Genomic DNA, 7,174 nt, shown 5'->3' with positions numbered 1-7,174 from the left:
CATCCTATGAGGGTCTGGCTTCCCCCTTAAGGGCAGCATTGGGTTCAAAAGACAACAATAAGCCATCCTCTGTGTCTCTTATTTCCAGTCTTGTCATCTCCAGCTCACATGGAGCTCTCCAACTTCAAGACCCCCGCCCCAGCCCACATCATTCAAAGTTGAAACTCTAAAGCTGGCCTTTGCCTTTGTTCACTAGCACTCAACAAAGAAGGGACCACACTCTTCTTTGCCTAGCAGTCTTGCCCTCTGATGTCCTCCTTGATGGGCCATCACTGGTCTTTGTCCCCTGCTAATGGCCCATCCAGCTAATTCTGCTAAGCTGGCTTGGCTCATTAGGATAATCAAATCTAGGGAGTTCTGTGTTGGGCAAAGTTTAATCAAACTTGATTAAGTCTAACTGTTACCAAATCCAGGAATTATGGGGAGGATTTGGCACCCAGGAATTTAGGGGAATCTGGCCCCCCACAAACCCATAACATCATGATTATGTATGTCTTGATTATGTATGTCATGAGAAACAGGCCCAGTTTAAACAGGGTGCCTGGCTGGCTGGTCTGCCATAGGTGATGTATCTAAATGGTTGAGTGAAGCGTCTAGTCCAGCGGTTGGCAAGGTTTACCTTGCCTGGGCCGGTTCACTCCAGCGGAGATCCCTCCGTGGGCCAGATCGCATGCGCACCTGAGCATGCATGCCCATGATTTCCAGCGTCTGCAAGTTCCTGCGCCGTGCTATGTTGGTTTAGTGCAGCGCACAGGGACTCACCAAGTGGGCAGCTCAGTTTGGGGGCAGCTCGGGGCCAGTTAAATGACCCCCGTGGGCCGCTTGTGGCCGCTTGTGGCTCATGGGCCTTAGGTTGCCCACCCCTGGTCTAGTCCTTTGCTTTTGAGATTCTTGCTTCTTCATTGGGTCAGCAGAAACTACTCTGTATTTCTTGGTAGAGGGAGGAGTACACAGTCAGTTAGGTGCAAGGTTTTTGGAGCATATACAGTGAAATACTGGAGAAGAAGATGTTATATATTGTATTGTTATACTTGGAAACTGTACTAGAATCCACTGAATAAAGGACGGCCTAGAATTTTTTCAGAAACAAAAAATAAAGCAGCACAATCCACCAGAAGCTATAAAAGTGAATACTAAGAATATTAATACCATTAGTTAGGACCATTTTAAATGCATGATTGCCTGTTTCCTTTGTGGGTGTAATTACAGAAAGGTGATCCTCAGTGTTTTGGAGGGTCTTTTGCAAAATCTTCCTTTTGGGTCGTATTTCTGTCCACAAGATACTCATGAAAGCATATCCTGGAGGTGTCAAGGCCCCCAAAGTTCAGTGCAGACACTACAAGCCAGTTTCTCACTTTCCTTCCATTCTGTCCTAGGTTGACAAGGCTTTGCAACCTCTTCAAGATGTGCTGCAGGCAGTGCAAAGTCCACCCCCTGGTCTCCAAGAAAGAACTAGAAATCAAGGCAATATTCAGAGGCCTGATGAACACAACTTCTTCAGAAAATCCAGGTAAGGAAATATCCTCTGCTGAGCAGGAATCATGGTGAGGTCAGTGAGAATCTGACTGGCTGGGTCTTGGATTCAGGAAGATTTTGGTGGCAGCCCTTTGGAAGAAGGGAGATGATAATTCTTTCACTTTCCTGCTGACCATATACACATATATATATGCATACTGGCCTGCCTAAACTACTTTGAGGGTTCCCTCCCACCCCACAACCAAGTGCTATATAAATTTTATGAAATAAATCAAATACATGTACATTTTGATGTCCCTTGTACATAAATGTATGTTTGAACACACATGAATCCTATGCAGAAACAGACTCACATTTATTGTCAAAACATAGGATATGTTTCTTCTCTCTCTCTCTCTCTCTCTCTCACACACACACACACACACAAACACACACACCGCAACAAAAAAATCTGTAGAAGTATAGAAAAGGAATCCTTTATAAAAATGGTTAGTAGAAGCTGTAAAATGAACCCTCCAACTTTTTTTTTTTTAAGTCAAGCATAGCATTGCCTTCAGTGAAATAAGCCATACATGAATGTATGCTGGTAACTTCAGTAGAAGAATCCAGTAGCCGATGAGAAAGGAGGCCATAAAAGACATGTCCAATACTTCTAGGGACCAGGCAGGATCACATTTCAGCCCATTTATCCCCTCTGCCTCTCGGTCACAACTGATCCCAGTGTCATCAAGTGTGGCTATTTTTGTTTCTAATCCTCTTCCTGCCTGGTCTGAAAAACTCAGCAGGTGAAATTTTTCTCATCCCTTTATCCCCATGTCAGGAAAACCTTAACATGCTTAATTTATTTGTGTCAGGCTACTATTAAAAGCAAGACCAGAAGGGAAGGTAGATGAGGAATAACGACTCCCTTGCCTTTTTCTTTTTTAAAAACTCTCTTGTCTCACTTTGCAAGGAAGGGTGAATAGGCAAGCATCCCTTGCAAGGCTCTTGGATGGTTTTAGGATGGTGTTGTCAAGGTCTCCAGAACTAGAATTTTCCAATCTCTTTTAATATGTTCCCTCTTTAGAGGATTAATGGAATGGCCTTAATCCAGTTTGTTTCCTTTCCATACAAGTAAACTGGTAACTCCATTACTTTGAATGACAGCGCGAATTTTTAAAGCAAAATTCTGCACCCTTTAAAAATGTAATTCAAAAACAAAACACAAGGTAGTCCAAGGTGGTCAAAACTTTTCAGTAAGCGTGGCAGGAACTCCGCTTTCTAGTTGCTCCAAAAATTGATGAATGTTAATATTGTTTGTAGCAAATAGCCCATCACACAGATGATGAGAGGCAGTCATTCATGCTTGGCTTTCCTTATTCACGCATCTGCTGCACAGCTGATTGGTGGCTACATGAGACGCACAGCCCCTCCCAAGAGCTCCATACCAGCTTTAACTGACTTTGGTAGGGTGTGATTGAATCCCACCTGAAAGCAGTGCCAGTCTGAGGGGCCCCCACATGTTACTGTCCTGTAGAATCTTGATGGATCCATTGGCATTTGTGGTAAGAAAGCAGGGAGATAATGAAGCTTTGGATATATGGGGTGCTGTTCCTCAAGGGATTCAGGCGACTACAAAGATGGTCTCTGTTACTAGGTCTTTAATCAGTACTGACTGGTATTTTTTGAATACTCGCATTGCTTATTTTGTGACAGTATTCACTGGTACCGGCACTTCTTTTTGCTGCCTTTGGCAGCCATTTTGTGCTGGCACCCACAGGACTTTTATCAATATTTGGGTAGTGGAACCTCATTTTTTAAACCCCCTCACCAAAAAAGCACTGGGTACTATTGTTAGCAGTACTAGGCCTCCCTGCAGGTAAACTTGCAAGGCCATAGTCATGCACCGTCTCTCCAGCTTAGAGTCTGGGTTCAGAGCCCTGCTGGAGGCTGGGATCATGACAAATAATAGGAATGGAATATTACTTCTCCACCTCCTCCTTTCCCCAAAACTTGGAAATAGCAAGTGAACCAGCTGTGCCTCCATCCCACCATATGCTCCGAAAATGAAAAGCAATTATTTCTGTTGTCAAGGAGTCACTGAAAAATGTGGATCTTAGCCTTGGGGGAGATCTGTAGCCTTTGTCATTCTCCTTGCAAACAGGAGATTGTATTCAGGCTGTCTGAAAAATAAATCCATAATGATGTCACGAAGCTGGGCTGTAAGTGGGATGGGAAACAGGAAATGTAATGGACTGACTTCATCAGCACTCAGATCTAGTTCTAGCTGGTTTGGCATGACAAATAAACTTCTGAGGGAACACAGACACAATGGTGGTGTTTCCTAAGAAAATGTACACTCCCCCTTGCTTTGGGACAAGCTCTTGTAAACAAACAAAAATGGTTCTGCAGGGTTTCAGCATGGTGCAGCTGTATAGTTCCTACTGGCTACTGTCTGCCACATCTCCAACCCACTTCTCATATACATCTGTTTTGCATTATAGGTTTTTTTTGGAGGGGAAGAGGTAAGGTGAAGAATGAACATATAAACCCGCATATGCTGCATTGTTAAAAAAGAGAGAGAGAGAGAGAGAGAGACATCCCATATAGCCAACAAGGGAAGATGTAAGACTAGGAACAGATCCATATTACATTTGTAATTCAAGTTGCAATGCAAGGCTCTTAAACTGCACTTACAACACATATTTAAAGCACATTCTCCCACAAAGTGTCCTGGGAAATGTAGTTTGTTAAGGGTGTTGGGAATTGTAGATCTGATAGGAGTGAACTATAATTCCCAGGATTATTTGGAGGGTGGAGGTGGAATGTGCTTTAAATGTTTGTTTTGTACAGAGCCTTACTCTTGCGATCACTTTATCATGTCTGTTTTTACCTCTATCTTTCTACCTGAGACAGTTTTTTGAGTTGTGGAAAGCATTGCATGCATTTGAATTGCTGCATGGGGGTAAATTTGTTAGCATTCTTTCAATAATGCTGAATAATCTCATGTAAATCAGCCTCAGTTTGTAACTAAAACCACTTTTGTTCTGAAATTTCCATCCATTAACAGTTCCAACAGCAGCTCCTTCAGAATCTCACCAGGTAAATCATGGATGCCAGAATGTATTTATGTATTTATTGAGCATAGCTTTGGCATAATTTGAGTCCTGTAGGACAATGGGGATTAATTCGAGATATGCCTCCAGAAAACACTCTTCAAATGTAAATTTTGATGCAGATTAATGCCTGAAAGCATAGATTTAATAATAACTGCATTTATTATACAAAAAGCACTGAAATAACTAAAGCTGCAGTCCTATACACCAGTGGTGAAAAACCTCAGACCCAGGGCTCTGGGAACTCGCGAGGCAATTCTCCTTATTAGCTTCCTCTTTTGCCAAATGAAACATTTAAGATTTTTTTCTCTTTTTATTTATTCCAACCTTCTCCTCCTTTTCATGGTTTTGTGCCTTCTCAGTTATGGCTCCCCAACTTTGGAATACTTTCTTCAGGGGTGATCATCTGGCATGGATTCTTTCTCTCCCCCACCACCCAGTGCCAGGTGAAGTTCTTTTTTGTGCAAATCTTTTAGCTTTTTAGATTGTGTTTTTACCTAGCTTCACCCCGACATACATATATTTTATGCAGAAATACATTGTCCTTCAGTATAAATATGTCCAGAGAAGCTTACAGAATTAAACTTTATTTATGGTCTTTGTATGGAGGAACATTCAATCTGGTGAGCTCCTCCCGCCTGCAGTCTCAATGGTATAGCTCAGTATGTATAGGTCAAGTATCTTTGTGACCCCTGTTACCCAAAAAGGCAGAGTGCCTCCAGAGTGTCAATAATTTGCGGGGGGATTCAGGCATGTACTGTAATTCTAGTTGTGTGAAATTAAAGTGATTTAAAGCAAGCTGTTACCCTAGCACCACCAAACCACTTGAAACAACAACAACAAAAACCCCACTGGACGTTTTGTAGTTAGGAAAGTGACAGGGAAACACATTGAAAAGTGTTGGACAAAACGTGTGGGGCAAATGAACGATTAACAGCAAGATGTGTATAAACATCTTTCCAACTAGCATTTTCTCCAGCCTCCTGGGCTAACTGCATGCTTTTGCAGTGGAATCGCCACACTTCCTCCTCCTCCTCCTTTCTCTTCCTATTATTCTCCTAAATGTGTGCTTGCCAAGATGTGTTTGGAACCCGACAACGGATCTGGAGCAGAGGAGCAGTGGGTGGAAAATGGGCCAAACACTCATCACTTCCCCATTCCTGCCCTGCCACCTCAGTTTCTCTCTCTCTTTTATTTTTTTAAAAAAGTTCTTTGGTCTGTTACATGCATTTAAATGTTGTCCAATTTCATCCTAACTTCCCCCTATTTGGTTATCTTACTTTCTCTGAAGCTGCTGATTTTTCCCTTCACTGGAGCTAAGAGCAAGAGATCATTCATAACTCAGGCTCTTCCTTACATCTAGAGGACATCCCATAGCTACTAATAAAACTAGTGGTTTTAGGAAGTGAGACAAATTGCAATGGCTTTGTGTGCTCCGTCCGTCTCTCTCTCTCTCTCTCTCTCTTTCTTGTGAACCAGTGGAAAGGAACTTACTTTATTCCATCTCTATTTCCCCTCAATTATGTTCCTCTTTAAAAAACAAAACAAAACCCAGACCTCACACATCTGTGTTATAAATCCCAGGATTACCTAGGGTACAGATGATGAAAATCGACATTTTCAATCCCAGCATTAGCCCTGTCTTAGTTCATAATGCTTAGCTTTTATGTGATACTTTTATCTTTAGAAAGTGATTTGGAAGGATTAATTAGTCAATATCTGCATTATTTGCGTCCATTTACTATACAGTAAGCAGTAGGGGTGAAGGCAGACACAGTGCTGATTCCCACTGTACAGTTTTAGGGCATGCACACTGTAGAACTACAGCAGCTGCATGGTGTCTCCACTAAAACTGGAATGTTCAAAGTGGCTTAATGTATTTCTTCTTTAAAGAACAACGTGTGAAAAATACAAGAGACAAATCTACACTAAACACTTAATCTGGTCATTTTCTTCTTCTTCGGAAACCCTGTGAACTGAAGTTGAGAAGTGGTGGGACGTTGTTAGGGACCTCTAACACACCATTCTTGGCAAACCAAACTACAGTCCTTAGGATCCTTTTAAGAAAACCATTGGCTCCCAGTACATTTCCGAGCACAATTCAAAGTGTTGGTGCTGACCTTTAAAGCCCTAAACGGCCTCGGTCCTGTATACCTGAAGGAGCGCCTCCACCCTCATCGTTCAGTCCGGACACTGAGGTCCAGTTCCGAGGGCCTTCTGGTGGTTCCCTCACTGTGAGAAGTGAGGTTACAGGGAACCAGGCAGAGGGCCTTCTCGGTAGTGGCACCTGCCCTGTGGAATGCCCTCCCATCAGATGTCAAGGCAATAAACAACTATTTTACTTTTAAAAGACAACTGAAGGCGGCCCTGTTTAGGGAAGTTTTTAATGTCTGATGCTGTATTGTTTTTAATATTCAGTTATAAGCTGCCCAGAGTGGCTGGGGAAACCCAGCCAGATGGGCAGGGTATAAATTAATTATTATTATTATTATTATTATTATTATTATTATTATTATTAGCAGTTAAAACTAGTGTAAATCAGAGAGTAGTTTATGCCTGTGCTTAATATGTAAATGCAGAGACTTTTACAGGTATATGGGAGG

General features: G+C 42.2%; 1 protein-coding gene and 1 long non-coding RNA gene across 2 annotated transcripts in view; one reads left to right on the top strand and one right to left on the bottom strand.

The window, feature by feature from the left end:
- Positions 1–1,000: 1,000 nt before the first annotated feature.
- Positions 1,001–7,174, bottom strand: part of LOC309344047 — a 31,469-nt gene continuing 25,295 nt past the window's right edge. The window contains exon 2 of the long non-coding RNA XR_014157578.1: positions 1,001–1,605. This is a non-coding gene — a long non-coding RNA (uncharacterized lncRNA). The remainder of the gene's footprint in view (positions 1,606–7,174) is intronic.
- Positions 1,178–7,174, top strand: part of VAV3 (vav guanine nucleotide exchange factor 3) — a 216,209-nt gene continuing 210,212 nt past the window's right edge. The window contains exon 1 of the mRNA XM_081865819.1: positions 1,178–1,510. The gene's annotated coding sequence lies outside the window, so the exon portion shown is untranslated. The remainder of the gene's footprint in view (positions 1,511–7,174) is intronic.

Source organism: Podarcis erhardii (assembly GCF_964252035.2).
Source record: "Podarcis erhardii genome assembly, chromosome: 6".
Taxonomy (NCBI): Eukaryota; Metazoa; Chordata; class Lepidosauria; order Squamata; family Lacertidae; genus Podarcis; species Podarcis erhardii.
The sequence above is the reverse complement of the archived record's forward strand: the minus strand, read 5'-3'. Positions and strand labels throughout refer to the sequence as shown.